The 16989-nt window shown below is 34.7% G+C and overlaps 1 long non-coding RNA gene across 1 annotated transcript; it reads left to right on the forward strand.

Annotated features, from left to right (window-relative positions):
* The first annotated feature begins 1266 nt into the window (after window positions 1-1266).
* On the forward strand, window positions 1267-16760 carry LOC134273954 (uncharacterized). The gene is made up of 3 exons (XR_009993522.1): window positions 1267-1346; window positions 11088-11172; window positions 16492-16760. It is a non-coding gene; the product is annotated as an uncharacterized LOC134273954 (long non-coding RNA).
* The last annotated feature ends 229 nt before the right edge of the window (window positions 16761-16989 follow it).

The raw sequence follows: 16989 nt of genomic DNA on the forward strand, positions 1-16989 counted from the left end.
TACATGTAGCAATTAGAGAAAAGTATAGCAGGTCCACCAGTAATATTGATAGCAGGCTCAAAATCTAATTAAACCCCGAAAAGGAGGGAGTTCAATTAGTAATTTAATCCCCCCCCAAAAAAAATAATTAATTAGCAATGAATTATTAATCACCGAACTTTCCAATCATTACTATTGAAATAAAAAAAACTGTTCTTGATAATCATATCATAATTGTAGCTCATTTTCATGCCTTTTAGGATTCCTGTGGAAAGTTCACAATAAAAAAAAAATGTGCTTTTAAAAATTTAACATCATTTGGTGTGACATTATAAATTCATAATCATACATGTAACAGTTAAAAGAAGCGGGGAGAGGGGGGGTTACTTTCAGCAAGGACGGCCACTAAGCCCCGAAACCCATATCCCGAAGGCAAATAAGTTGAGGTGTCAAGCAAGAAACATTTTTTTTCTGCTCTTGCCTCATGTATCTAACCGCTTTTTTTTCTAAATATACTAGGCCTACAAATAATATCGGCAAATTAAAATATTTAGGAGCCCCTCTTTTTATTCCATGGAAAGGGGGAAACTTAATTAAATTCTAATATAAGATCTCATAATCACACTTAATCATAGTGAATGTAAACAGTTTAAATATTTCCCATCCTGCATCGCTCTGTAGGCGCTTTATTTCATTGGTCAATTTCCCGAGGCGCCATTTTTGGAGGATCGAGAAGGACGAAGAAGAAGGTGTAAGCAGCTGGTAAATGTGAAAAGTTAAGATGGTTTCAACACCCAGTGTCTTTAAGACTGTGATAAATTCAATGGCCAACGATGAAGGATTAGTGTACGTATATTTTTGTTAACTTTTTCCGGTAAATAGTTGTCAATATTTGGCAACAACAAATCTTCACTATCGGAGGCAACTTTTGTTCTGACGCCATTTTGAAAAGTTGGATACCTAAGTTTTAAATTGTTAAGTGTATATATTGCAGAGAGAAAGAGAGAGAGAGAGAGAAAAAAAATTGAGACAGTGATAAAGCATAACTTAGATTATGGAGGCCCCAAAGGCACCGTGCATGTACATGCTGTATGTTGTAAAATGGCAACGTTTCGCCGTTTATCATGTTTATTAAAATGTATGCTCCATATGTATGTTCTCTCTCTATATATAAATGAATACTTTTCGGAATTAAAAAAAATATTTTTAACCCCGCTCAAATTATCCGGATGATAATAGTTACACCGAGCTTGGTTTCGTAGTTAAATTCAGACTGTATAACATCCGGTTTGAATACATGTGTTTTCACTTTTCTGACTTTTCGGATAGCCAGCTCTTGTTTTTTGGAACTTACGACTTATGGCAAGGTATAAATTAAATATTTTTGGTTCAAAACTTTGATAAAAGCATCGATATTTTTACAAAAAGTGTCTTCAATCTCAGCTTATCCGATTATGCATGAAAGATATCCTCATCAGAACAGTTGGAATAGATTGTAGCGAATAGCATAACCCTTAATCATATGCATGACGATGATATGGAGGAAAAATATACATAAAAAAGTGAATGTAGGTGAAAGCCTGTCCACTTTTCTGAAGAGATCAAGTTTGTTTTATTGTTTATTGAAATAGTTTACTGCTCAAAAGATTTTTTTTTTGTAATGTCCATACATGCCAACTTTTGAAAATTTTCGGGGAGATTGCGCGTAACGACATTTTTCGAAGTTCCTAATTCGCGGCATTTTGTCGTGAATAATTACTATTTGTAAGGTTTTTTTTTTAAATATCAATCTACTACCTTGTATCATATATTATCACTACTTCAAAAAGTGTTTTCTACTCTATCAACTTCAACAAAACCACAAATACAATATTATTTGAAATTTAAAAAAGACAGTTTTATTCAAAGCCATTTAATATGTTAAAATTATAAACTTAAGGTAAACATACCCCCTGCCTTAAAAAATGTGATACACAAATGTGTTAATATCATGTGATAATTACATGAATAAGGGTGTTAAACTTTACAAATAAGCTGAAGCAAGTTAAGTTTATGCTGCAGGTACAATGTCCCAGGTTACTGTTCATTGTTGGTAAAATACAAAGGATCATTCTCTATAAGGCCGTTTTGCGGCCTACAATGACTTCAAATTTTCAGATTGTATTTATTCCCTTAACAATTGCACGAATCACTAGCCTTATGTTCCAGTTTAATGATAAATATTGGTTGGTTAATGATACAATAGTATTTCTAAAGATTAAGGCTCACAAAGTAAGGTACTATCGGTCCGTATTAGCATTAGAGTAATGGGAAAACTCAAGAGGGTGGATGTGTTATATAACTCCAACACATGTCATAACCACCTTTAACCAACGCCAAAATTTGCATGTAAATTTCTTATAAACATAATAAGTGACTACCAAATTATGAATTTGGTTAAAGGTGGTTATGACATTTAAATAAAAACTTTTCACTTCATTTTTACGATATTTGCAGAAAAAGCTAACTACTCACAATGAAGGATATCAGCTTATGTAGAATATTTCTTTTCATAAACTTTTGCTTAGAGTACAATTTTCTATTGATTTACTAAGATTAATATCAGTCATGCATATTTACTTTAAAAAATTATAACTTTTTACTTAAAAATCTAAAAATCAAAGGACTGAGAAGACTGGATGTCATGAAATTAGAAGTGGAGACATTTCTTTGAAATGTCTGATAAAAAATTAAGAAATAAAAACTTTTTATAGGCTATAGTGAATTCATATGAATTATCTTTTATATTTATAATGATAGTTTAGTATATCTATATATGCTACTTCTTTGAATTCCGTTATGAGTACTGCATATATTCTTTGTATTTCCTTATGAGTACTGTATATGTTCTAGAAATGATGAAATCTTGGTTGATGCGGTAACATGCATTTATTATTTGTGTTCTATACTTTTTTCCTATGGGTACACACATAATTTTTATATGGACACTTCCGTATGAGTATCATGTGATCCATATTTTGTAAACTGGGTCTTAACTCTTAATATTGAGAGGACTCAGTCTTTTCATCGCACTTCTTTTATCTTCGATATAAGTTACGATAACAGTAGTCCTGTCTCAGGAAATATACTGGTAAAGAGGAGAGAGATTCCTAAACGTAATATGTGATTGATAATTGAATGTTGCTTTACCCCATTTAAGGATTTTTCAACCAAATAAAGAGATCATCCACTTAAGGTCAAGTGTTTATGCACAGTTAAATTACTAACCAACGCCCAACGCAGGACGGGACCTTTTTTTTAAAGAATGATAATATCCAAAAGACCCGTGTGTAGTGTATGATTATTATAGTAAACTTATTATATTTCGTGATCTAAGAAAGATAACTTTCATTTATTTAATTGTGATTTGTCTCCCTTGTACTCAACCGGAAGTTGATGTTATAAATAAAAGTATGGCTGATTAGTTTGTGTTACATGTGGTTAAATCCGATAATAACTTTGTATGGGACACTACATCTGGCGACGAGGATAAACCAAAGGATAAACCAGAGTCGAGCAATGGCAGATGCGAAACCTATCTTGACAGATGTGAGTAGGATTGACAAGTTTGACCCACATGGAGATGTGAATTCGGTAGGAATCCGTTGGACACGTTGGGCGCGTGCATTTGAGCTCTTTGCAAGCGGAAAGGGAATAGAAGACCCAGCGCAAAAGAAAGCTTTAATGTTACATGAGGCAGGGATGGACGTACAGGATATTTTCTACACGCTAGAAGTCCCCAAACCGGGTGATGGAGAAAACGTGTATGGCGTGGCGTTGGCGACATTGAATAAACACTTTACTCCTCAGGTAAATCACACGTTTGAAAGATCACAATTTCGCGCTATGGCACAAACAGCGACAGAAACTGTTGAACAATTTATCACTAGACTGAGACAGAAAGCGGTGTATTGTAACTTTACGAATATTGATGAAAGTATACGTGATCAAGTGATAGAGAAGTGTTCTTCTCAAAGACTGAGACGGAAATTGTTAGAGAAAAATAATGTGACACTGAAACAACTGAGAGAAACAGCACAGAGTTTGGAAGCAGCTGACAAAAGAGCAGGGACTATGGAACACAAACCAGAACAAGAAACCATGATAAACAAAGTGAGTAGATACAAACATAAACATGACTTTAAGCAACAGGATAAACAAGACAAAAAGTGTTTTGCTTGTGGTAAATATGGTCACATTCGCACGGATCCGAAATGTCCAGCACGAGGACAGAAGTGTCGGAAATGTCACATGGAAGGACATTATGAAGCATGCTGCAAGACCAAGTCAAAGACAAAGTGGCACAAAACCAAGAGGGCAGCAGTCCGAAATATTGAAACTTCAGAAGTAGAACAAGGTCAGGAGTCTGAGAGAACTTATGTGTTTACTATTCGGAACCAGGATTGTTCAAAGAATGACTTTAGTGTTAATATTGGCGGTATTGATACAAAAGTGATCATCGACTCAGGAGCTTCAGTGAATGTTATTGACAGACACTTATGGGAACAACTCAAGGAACAAAAAGTGAAATGTCACAGACAGGCGAAAGCATCGACAAAGAAACTGTATCCCTATGGTAGTAACAAACCACTGACTGTCGCAGGAAGTTTTGTTGCTGATGTGTGTACTCGAGACCGGGGTGTGTCAGCCGAGTTCTATGTTGTAGAGGAAAGTGGACAAGCTCTCCTAGGCTATGATACTTCTACCCAGCTTGGAGTGCTACAGATTCAAGAGACAAGTACTGTTGCACCAGTGCACACTGTGAATAGCACGGATATTAAAACAGAGATACTAGGGAAATTTCCGAAAGTGTTCACAGGACTTGGAAAACTGAGAGACTTCCAACTTAAAATTCCAATTGATGAGTCTGTACATCCTGTAAGTCAGTCCGTACGTAGAGTACCGTACCATTTACGCAGTAAGCTAGACCTGAAACTGGATGAACTTGAGAAGATGGATGTTATCGAGAGAGTCAAAGGGCCAAGTCAATGGGTATCACCTATTGTGGTTGTACCAAAGAAGAATTCAGATATTCGCATATATGTGTCGTCATGCATAGAGCTAACGAGGCAGTCGTTCGTGAGAGATACCAAATTCCTACAGTCGACGAAATTTTGCAGGACTTGAATCAGAGCAAAGTTTACAGTAAACTAGATATCAAGTGGGCCTATCATCAGTTAGAGCTTACCCCAGACTCTAGAGAAATAACTACCTTTATGACACCAAGAGGACTTTATCGATACAAACGTTTGTTGTTTGGAGTGAGCTGTGCTCCTGAAATGTATAATAAAATCATTCAACAGACATTAGGAGACTTACCTGGTGTGAATGCAATATACGATGATGTTGTGGTCCATGGATCAACGGAACAAGAGCATCGACGTAACCTAGAATCAGTGTTGAAACGTTTAGAAGACTCAGGAATGACTTTGAACATTGAGAAGTGTCAATTCAATATGGAGAAGATCGATTTCATGGGATACGTACTCTCTGAACATGGTATCGGAATAGCAGACAGCAAAGTTCAGGCTATTAGGAGTGCCAGGACACCACAGTCAGTATCTGAGGTGCGAAGCTTCTTGGGACTAGTCAATTTCGCAGGCAGGTTCATACCAAACCTGTCCACTGTAGCAGAACCCTTAAACAGACTTTTGCGTAAAGACCAGTCATTTGCATGGGGACGAGAGCAAAACGAAGCATTTGACAAACTTAAAGACTGTTTAGCTAATGTGTCAACTTTAGCCTACTTTGATGTGAATGCCAAAACACAAGTTATTGCAGATGCAAGTCCAGTCGGCTTAGGCGCTGTATTAGTCCAGGAACAACACGGGAAACCTAAGATTATCTCCTATGCGAGTAGATCCTTAACAGACGTCGAACGCAGATACGCACAAACCGAGAAGGAAGCACTCAGCTTAGTGTGGGCATGTGAGCGGTTTCACATGTACCTGATGGGGAAGACTTTTGAGCTGTTAACGGATCATAAGCCACTTGAATTTATTTTCTCGCCCAAATCGAAACCATGTGCACGAGTAGAAAGATGGTTATTAAGGATGCAGAACTACAGTTACACAGTTCGTCATATTCCGGGTAAATCAAACATAGCTGATTCATTGTCAAGGATGTTGTCAACAGATACACCAAATCCGAAGACGAGTGATACTGAGGAATACTTACGCTTTGTGATTGAGGAAGCTGTTCCAATCGCAATGACCGTATCTGAGCTTGAGAGAGCATCATTGGAGGATGAGGATCTCAAGAACTTGAGAGAATGCTTGATAACAGGGAAATGGTATCAGTTACAGAACAAAGACTTTTTGACAGTAAAATCAGAATTGTGTACTGTTGGACATCTGATACTACGAGGGACAAGGATTGTCATACCTAAGTCATTACGCGACCAAGTACTGGCACTAGGTCATGAGGGACATCCTGGAATTGTTATCATGAAGCAGCGATTGCGATCCAAAGTTTGGTGGCCTAAAATGGACCAAGACATTGAACAGTGGAACAAAGCTTGTTATGGATGTCAGCTAGTATCACAACCTGAAAAAGTGGAACCTATGCACAGAACAGAACTACCATCACGACCATGGGAACATTTAGCAGCTGATTTCCTTGGACCGTTACCATCGGGAGACTACATTTTTACTATCGTCGATTATTATTCACGATGGATTGATCTGGCTGTGATGAGATCTACAACGGCGGAGAAAATGGTCGAAGTGTTGACAAAGATCTTCAGTACACATGGATTACCTGTTTCTATTACAACAGACAACGGACCACAATTCGTCAGCGAATATTTCAAAACATACTGTGAAATAAATGGAATAGTCCATAGGAAGACCACCCCATTGTGGCCACAGGCCAATGGAGAAATTGAACGTCAAAACAGATCAATATTGAAGAGACTGAAGATTGCACAAGCAGAGAAGAAAGACTGGAAATCGGAACTTCAGACTTATTTGCTGATGTATCGCTCATCACCACATACCACAACAGGAGTGAGTCCGGCCGAGTTGTTGTTCTGCCGAGTTATTCGTACAAAACTACCAGATATCCACACGTATCGTGAGACAGATTACCGAGTTAGAGATAGAGATGCGGAGAAGAAGGCAAAAGGGAAGATGTATTCTGATGCTAAGAGAGGAGCTACACTTAGCGACATAAAACCTGGTGATCTTGCTTTGATGAAGAAGAACAAGGAAAACAAGTTATCTACGACATTTCATAATGATCCATTCAAAGTTGTCGAGAAAAATGGAAATAGTGTTGTGTTAGAATCCATGGAGGGAGTTCATTACAAAAGAAATGTGTCTCATTTGAAAAAGTTTGTGAATTCCAAGGAATCTGTGAATGTGTCAAGTGAAAATGTGAATGAAAATGTGTTAAGTGAAAATTCCAATGGAAATGAAGATTTGTGTTCAGGAAATTCAGTTCCTAATCAAGTTGCGAGTGATAAAAGTGTGATTTCAGATGATGTCCAGGAAGCGTCATCAGGAAACTCATCAGCAGAGGAATCCGACAGCAATGTTCAAGATCCGACGACAAGTTCACCGCAATTAGCCCGACCAGTTCGTCAACGCTCTTTGCCGGTGAAATTCAAGGACTATGTAATGAAATAACATGTTCTGTTTAAACCTTTGTTCACATATTTTTCAATGATTTATAAACACTGTAATGATTCATTGACTGTGTTAAAGTTAATTGCTAAATAGATTTGTCATTTACAATTTATTTGAAATAATTGATATTTGTTTAAATTAAAAGGGGGAGGATTGTAGTGTATGATTATTATAGTAAACTTATTATATTTCGTGATCTAAGAAAGATAACTTTCATTTATTTAATTGTGATTTGTCTCCCTTGTACTCAACCGGAAGTTGATGTTATAAATAAAAGTATGGCTGATTAGTTTGTGTTACATGTGGTTAAATCCGATAATAACTTTGTATGGGACACTACACCGTGACATTTACTTGCTAAACTTAAATGCTAGAGACTTAGGTAGGGAACTGACACTATCCGTGTTAAACAGGTTTTTGATGCTGCACTGGGAAAGAGGCTGAATTTAATCTACAGGTTTCAAGAGTGGAAAGGCCAATCAAACATTTAGGGTCCATTTTGTACCTGGTATGTTGTAGAACTCTTAAGATCGTATAATAATATATACGAAAACTTTAGATGTGCATATTTGAAGGAACTGTTAACATTCTACTCCATTTTATGTTGTGCCGTTAGACACGGGGGGGGGGGGGGGGTTCAATTTTAATAAAAGTAAATAAAAAAAGTTTAGATTGCATTTTTAATTGTATGTATCGTGCAACACCAGTAATTAAATAAAAGCAAAGCTATTTTACGACACTATTTCATTTTACTTAGCAACTGCTCTGAGTTATATGTATTGACTATTTACATGTATATGGATAGTCAACATGTACTTGCATTGATATTCTTATGCTGTTAATTCTTTATTTTTTTTTTTTTTTTGCAATTGTTGAATTTTTTATTAATTAATACTTCAGTTTTATTTAATCAAAATCAAAATCCATTTGGTGCTTACCGCATTTGATACATAACTTTTAGAGTTCAATACAAACCTAGAAACCTCATTTCTAACATGATTATTTTATGCGTAAAATAAGTACCACATCTATAGAAATAATATACAATTACAATTTAATTAATTATGATTAATAGTTTTCAATAAATTGCCAATCCAACTTTTTTCAGCATCATACAGTGTGAATTTCGTAAAGATTTGAGTTCAAAATATGCAAAATGTGGATGCATCGGAATTCTTGTCATAAAAAATATCTTGAACCTTAAATTTAAAAAATCTTCGAATTCATTATTTAAGTCTTATGTATTTCCGACATAAATAAACAATTTTTGATCATTTATATTCAGAAACATGCATAGAAACTTGATTTAAATAGACCTACCCTCAATTTTTCTTTAACTTACAGCCATTTTTTTATCCATAAATCACGTGACTTAGATGATCGATGTTGAAAAACAAATATCGAAATCATGAACGGGAATGATTATATTTATATAAAATCACATTTTAAAGTGATTTTATCGTAGGCCGGAAAATGGCCTTATAGAGAATGAACCTTCATAAGTCTACTGTCACAGGCACATTTTTTTTCTTAAATCAGAGGGAATATCAAGAATTAATTTTTAACATTTTGTTCAAAGTCTGCAACGGCATGGTCTTTTCCTGAATCACTCTTGATGGTTTTGTACTTGTAGTTGCAGGAAAATCTTTTCATGTTGGATTTTGGCAGTGTCTTTTCCATGAAGTAGATAATTTAATGAGAAATGCAATATTTCCAAAACTTGAATACCTTTTATAAAAGGTTTATACGTATATTGTCAAATTTTGCTGTAAAGTGTGAACTCTCACAAGTTTGTAAGTTTGTATCCTGTCGTGTATATTCTAAAATTTCCACATCTGGCGTAATTGTCTAGGTTAAAATACACTGTTAATGAGGTTCAGGAGCAATTAAAACCACTGTAATGACTGGTAGCACAGTTGACACCTTGTTGATTACCTGTTATCAGCGACAATAAACAGATATCCTACCGATAAACATTGCAACAGCCATGTCTTCTGCACACGGAAATACTGTATTATTCAAAGCGAATCGGTAAAAAGTCTGGATTTTCGAAAATCGGTAGATATGGGGTGAAAAAAATAAATCGGTAGACAAGCGGTGGACAGGGTTCAAAATCGGTAGACTCCCGAAAAAATCGGGAAAGTTGGCATGTATGAATGTCTAACCTGTTGAGATGAAGATGTTAAAAAAGAAAAGCCTAATAGTGAATTAATATTGATAGTATGTCAAGAAATGCAAATGAATCATCAGCTTGAATTATCAGTTTTTTTTCACAATTATTGACCTGAGTAGGTCAATGTATAGCGAATAATACATACTCTTTTCCATATCACATCCTAGCCCGAGACACCAATATCAGGCAGAGGGACAGAGGCCCTAGGGCTGATATTGGTCGAAGGTCTGATACAGGGTGTGATGTGGAAAAGGGTATGTTTTATTATGTTTATTACAAACTTGGTAATAAAATACAGAACACTTCAAGTTGAGAAGATCAAGAAAATAAGTAAATAATCATGCACAATAAAACTACTTACATACATGTACACAGTATTGTCTTACTGAACAGATTTAGCTGTCATTAGGTCAAAATTGCAAATAATAACATGCTTCTTATATCTGTATATACAGGTAACTCTTAATGGCTTGAACTTCGATTTCTCGGAAGTTCTTGATCGCTTGAAGTGAGTCTCCGGTCCCGATTTTTTACACTATATAACTAAGCAAATTTGCACTTGAGTTCTCGAACTCCTGATCTCTTGAAACCCTTGATCCCTCGAAGTCAAAATGCAGTCCCGCTGTGCTGTGAATTTTACCCTTGATATCTCGAAGTGGCTGTGTGTATACCAAGTTATAATGTTCAAACTTTTGCCATAACGGTATATCTGTGTGTCTGTCTGAGTGTCTGTTGTCAACTTAAACCTTCACCATAACTTGAGAACTATACCAGATAGTGGCTTCATATTTAGTATGCATACTCCACTAATGAAGTGCTTTCAAATGGCAACAAGGACAATGATTATGTGATCTTGACTGTGACCTATATGCTAAAAAAAATTGCATTTTCGAACTTTGTTGCTGTGTTTCACAAGTGCATTTTGTTTTTAGCTCTACTGGTCAGAGACCAGAAGAGCTTATGCGATAGTACATGTAATGTGTCCGGCGTCCGTCCGTCTGTCTAGCTGTCCGTCTGTCTGCAAACACTACTCCTCCTTAAATGCTACTCCTCCTACCGTCTGATTTCAATATAACTTGGCACACAAGCAGACTATACTAAGATACATAATTTTGTGCATCAGTTTTTGATAAGTACAAACCAGTAGCGCTACAGTCTCGACAGAGACTTCTGGTTATTTTTTCTTCCATCCCGGTTGTTGCTAATGCTATTACATAATTAGTTTAAATTAGAATGCAATAGTACCTGGACATAATTTATCATTTCAGAGAGAAGAAAACTATGTGACTTTAAAAGAAAACCAGTGAGATAAAATCATAGAAAATGTATGATGATTCAGGATGTGGTCATTTGGTAAGTGGTAATTCATTCATGATTAGTATGTATATGACAATTGCCTGAAAAAAAAAAAAGGTTCTAAATTTTATTTAAATACTGAACTGTGGTATATCAGCTGTGAGCTACAAGAAGTTTTATGTAAAAGCTAGGGATGAAACAATTTGCCCCCTCCATGTTATGTGTGTATTGCTATGATTGGCATACAATCAGTTCTCTAATACATACACTCCAATAAAACTTTGTCATCTTGAACCTGAATTGAACAGGAAAAAACTCTGAGATCTCTCCAAAAATTGGAATGAAAAAAAGGAAATGCTTATTAACTGATTTCTTGCTGGTCAGTATTTTGATTACTTAAAGGAAGCTCTAAAAACTGCACACTAAAGAGTTCTACTTTAATATCAGGTAGTTTTATGAAATAAGAGTGATCTGCCCATAGATTAAGATTATGAAAAATGTTATTTTACAGTCAGTTAGATTATTTTTAATAGATTAAATTATTTTTAGCATTATTTAAAATAAAAAAAAAAATAGGAAATTAATTATTTTCATAAATTTTTCCAATGTAAGTAAACATCAATGATTTCTGCTTACAGATAGTCCATTGTCTTTGAAAATTTCTTGGGGAAATGAGGCACATACCATATGTTCTAAATGAATAAAAAAGGCTCCTTATGCATATATTCATATGAAATATGATAGATTTTTTTCTCTCCAAGGAATAATTTCTGCAAGTCACTAAGTTTTTAGAGTTTCCTTTATTTCATAGATATTTAATGAAATTATTTGAAGTATTAAATTTTGGTTAATTTTATGATACTAAAAAGTTATATGGATGAAAAAACAGTATGCGTGTATGACAATAGGGCTTAAATTTTTAATGTCTCTTAATTTTTCAGTGACATTAAAAAAGGAATTGTCATCACCAATAGACGAATTTCACTTTCCTAAGAGTTTTCTCCAATTGTCGGCGTATCGCTCATTTTTAGCTCTACTGGTCAGAGACCAGAAGAGCTTATGCGATAGTAATGCGTCCGGCGTCCGTCCGTCTGTCCGTCTGTCTGTCCGTCTGTCTGTAAACAATTTTTCAAAATGCTACTCCTCCTACAGTTTTGGTCTAATTTCAATATAACTTGGCACACAAGTAGACTACACTAAGATACATAATTTTGTGTATCGGTTTTTGATTTCGATGAACGGTGTTGCCGTGGTTACTAAAAATAGAAATTTCTGTGAAATTCTTTCAAAATGCTACTCCTCCTACAGTTTTGGTCTGATTTCAGTATAACTTGGCACACAAGTAGACTACACTAAGATACATAATTCTGTGTATCGGTTTTTGATTTCGATGAACAGTGTTGCCGTGGTTACTAAAAATAGAAATTTCTGTAAAATTCTTTCAAAATGCTACTCCTCCTACAGTTTTGGTCTGATTTCAGTATAACTTAGCACACAAGTAGACTACACTAAGATACATAATTCTGTGTATCGGTTTTTGATTTCGATGAATGGTGTTGCCATGGTTACTAAAAATAGAAATTTCTGTGAAATTCTTTCAAAATGCTACTCCTCCTACAATTTTGGTTTGATTTCAGTATAACTTGGCACACAAGTAGACTACACTAAGATACATAATTCTGTGTATCGGTTTATGATTTCGATGAACGATGTTGCCGTGGTTACTAAAAATAGAAATTTCTGTGAAATTCTTTCAAAATGCTACTCCTCCTACAGTTTTGATCTGATTTCAATATAACTTGGCAAACAGGTAGAATACACTAAGATACATAATTCTGTGTATCGGTTTTTGATTTCGATGAACGGTGTTGCCGTGGTTACTAAAAATAGAAATTTCTGTGAAATTCTTTCAAAATGCTACTCCTCCTACAGTTTTGGTCTGATTTCAGTATAACTTGGCACACAAGTAGACTACACTAAGATACATAATTCTATGTATCGGTTTATGATTTCGATGAACGATGTTGCCGTGGTTACTAAAAATAGAAATGTCTGTAAAATTGTTTCAAAATGCTACTCCTCCTACAGTTTTGGTCTGATTTCAATATAACTTGGCACACAAGTAGACTACACTAAGATACATAATTCTGTATATCGAATTTTAATTTTGATGAACGGTGTTGCCGTGGTTACTAAAAATAGAAATGTCTGTAAAATTCTTTCAAAATGCTACTCCTCCTACAATTTTGGTTTGATTTCAGTATAACTTGGCACAGAAGTAGACTACACTAAGATACATAATTCTGTGTATCGGTTTTTGATTTCGATGAACGGTGTTGCCATGGTTACTAAAAATAGAAATTTCTGTGAAATTCCTTTAAAACGCTACTCCTTCTACAGTTTTGGTCTGATTTCAATATAACTTGGCACACAAGTAGACTACACTAAGATACATAATTCTGTGTATCGGTTTATGATTTCGATGAACGATGTTGCCGTGGTTACTAAAAATAGAAATTTCTGTGAAATTCTTTCAAAATGCTACCCCTCCTACAGTTTTGATCTGATTTCAGTATAAGTTGGCAAACAGGTAGAATACACTAAGATACATAATTCTGTGTATCGGTTTTTGATTTCGATGAACGGTGTTGCCGTGGTTACTAAAAATAGAAATTTCTGTGAAATTCTTTCAAAATGCTACTCCTCCTACAGTTTTGGTCTGATTTCAGTATAACTTGGCACACAAGTAGACTACACTAAGATACATAATTCTATATATCGGTTTATGATTTCGATGAACGATGTTGCCGTGGTTACTAAAAATAGAAATGTCTGTAAAATTGTTTCAAAATGCTACTCCTCCTACAGTTTTGGTCTGATTTCAGTATAACTTGGCACACAAGTAGACTACACTAAGATACATAATTCTATGTATCGGTTTATGATTTCGATGAACGATGTTGCCGTGGTTACTAAAAATAGAAATGTCTGTAAAATTGTTTCAAAATGCTACTCCTCCTACAGTTTTGGTCTGATTTCAATATAACTTGGCACACAAGTAGACTACACTAAGATACATAATTCTGTATATCGAATTTTAATTTTGATGAACGGTGTTGCCGTGGTTACTAAAAATAGAAATGTCTGTAAAATTCTTTCAAAATGCTACTCCTCCTACAATTTTGGTCTGATTTCAGTATAACTTGGCACAGAAGTAGACTACACTAAGATACATAATTCTGTGTATCGGTTTTTGATTTCGATGAATGGTGTTGCCATGGTTACTAAAAATAGAAATTTCTGTGAAATTCTTTCAAAATGCTACTCCTCCTACAATTTTGGTTTGATTTCAGTATAACTTGGCACACAAGTAGACTACACTAAGATACATAATTCTGTGTATCGGTTTATGATTTCGATGAACGATGTTGCCGTGGTTACTAAAAATAGAAATTTCTGTGAAATTCTTTCAAAATGCTACTCCTCCTACAGTTTTGATCTGATTTCAGTATAAGTTGGCAAACAGGTAGAATACACTAAGATACATAATTCTGTGTATCGGTTTTTGATTTCGATGAACGGTGTTGCCGTGGTTACTAAAAATAGAAATTTCTGTGAAATTCTTTCAAAATGCTACTCCTCCTACAGTTTTGGTCTGATTTCAGTATAACTTGGCACACAAGTAGACTACACTAAGATACATAATTCTATATATCGGTTTATGATTTCGATGAACGATGTTGCCGTGGTTACTAAAAATAGAAATGTCTGTAAAATTGTTTCAAAATGCTACTCCTCCTACAGTTTTGGTCTGATTTCAATATAACTTGGCACACAAGTAGACTACACTAAGATACATAATTCTGTATATCGAATTTTAATTTTGATGAACGGTGTTGCCATGGTTACTAAAAATAGAAATGTCTGTAAAATTCTTTCAAAATGCTACTCCTCCTACAATTTTGGTTTGATTTCAGTATAACTTGGCACAGAAGTAGACTACACTAAGATACATAATTCTATGTGTCGGTTTTTGATTTCGATGAACGGTGTTGCCGTGGTTACTAAAAATAGAAATTTCTGTGAAATTCTTTCAAAATGCTACTCCTCCTACAGTTTTGATCTGATTTCAGCATAAGTTTGCAAACAGGTAGAATATACACTAAGATACATAATTCTGTGTATCGGTTTTTGATTTCGATGAACGGTGTTGCCGTGGTTACTAAAAATAGAAATGTCTAAAATTGTTTCAAAATGCTACTCCTCCTACAGTTTTGGTCTGATTTCAGTATAACTTGGCACACAAGTAGACTACACTAAGATACATAATTCTGTATATCGGTTTATGATTTCGATGAACGATGTTGCCGTGGTTACTAAAAATAGAAATGTCTGTAAAATTGTTTCAAAATGCTACTCCTCCTACAGTTTTGGTCTGATTTCAATATAACTTGGCACACAAGTAGACTACACTAAGATACATAATTCTGTGTATCTAATTTTAATTTTGATGAACGGTGTTGCCGTGGTTACTAAAAATAGAAATGTCTAAAATTGTTTCAAAATGCTACTCCTCCTACAGTTTTGGTCTGATTTCAGTATAACTTGGCACACAAGTAGACTACACTAAGAACATAAAGATACTTTATCAACGATCATTATTCTATTTAATGCTGTTTATAAAGTCTCAAATCCCAGCTGCTTCAGTACTTTCTCTTCCTTTGCTATAAGTTCAAACCAGTAGAGCTTCAGTCTCGACAGAGACTTCTGGTTCCACTTTGTCCTTTGTAAGTTACTTGTTAATATTTTCAATCTTCAAAAATATTGGACAATTACGATCTGTATCTGTATTGCCAGAGTAGGGGGGCAACATGAAAATCATAATGAATATGTTCATACAGATTTTATTTCTAAGATATTGTCCCTCAAAGTTGATACGGTTAAAGAGGGAAAACAACGTCTTAAGCCGGTTGACCCCAGATCGACCCTGCAAAGGGGAATAACTTTTGTAAATGTGAAAGTCCTTTATGGTATATCATATAGATCTAAAACTGACTGAATTTTGATCAGCCAATTCATGAACATGATGAATGGATGTAAATAATGTTGGTCAATATATGCAAAAAAAAAAAAAAATTAAATTACTTGTTTATACATACATTTATGGTATCTCTCCCATTGAAGTTTATAAACTTGTTATTTATTTCTTAAATAAACTGAGCATACATGCAATACCGGTATAAAATTACTCATAAGATACATGTATATTTAAACCATGATAAAATCATAGGTGTCCAATGCAGCATATGATAAATCATTAACATACAAGTACATGTGTATATATACTGTAATACATATATATTGCATTATTTTTAGGTCCTGTTATGTGGATGCCCTAAGACAGTGTCTACCCATCACTCCATCTGATATCACTTGTTCTGTGCATATTTCTCTCTCAAACTTAAACTACAGAGAGCCTGTGGATAGAGGATGAAGAGTGACCTTGGACTAATTTTCTAGGTCAAAGGTCAGTATCAAAATCTACTGTATATCTTTATTTAAAATCGTAGTCCAGAGTATATTTCTCCCCTGGTGTAATCTAGCTTTTGTGCAATGGGGTGGAGGGTCTGCAATGATCTTCAACCAATTTCTAGGTCAAATATAAAAATTAAAAAAAAAATCTCTCCCTAATATTTTTGTTATTATAAAGGGTATGTTTTCTATTAAACTAATCAAACTTAAAGCAGGGTTCTTAGTATGAGATACATGTAGTAATATATTCTCAATGACATAATAAGGCTGAAAACATTATTTATATTATGTTTTTTTTTTTCACTTATCATAAAGCATTAAATATTAGAGATACATTAAGTG

The sequence above is a fragment of the Saccostrea cucullata genome, unplaced genomic scaffold (assembly GCF_032062105.1).
Source record: "Saccostrea cucullata isolate Sc308-1 unplaced genomic scaffold, CSIRO_AGI_Scuc_v1 ctg7741, whole genome shotgun sequence".
In the NCBI taxonomy this organism is placed as follows: Eukaryota; Metazoa; Mollusca; class Bivalvia; order Ostreida; family Ostreidae; genus Saccostrea; species Saccostrea cuccullata.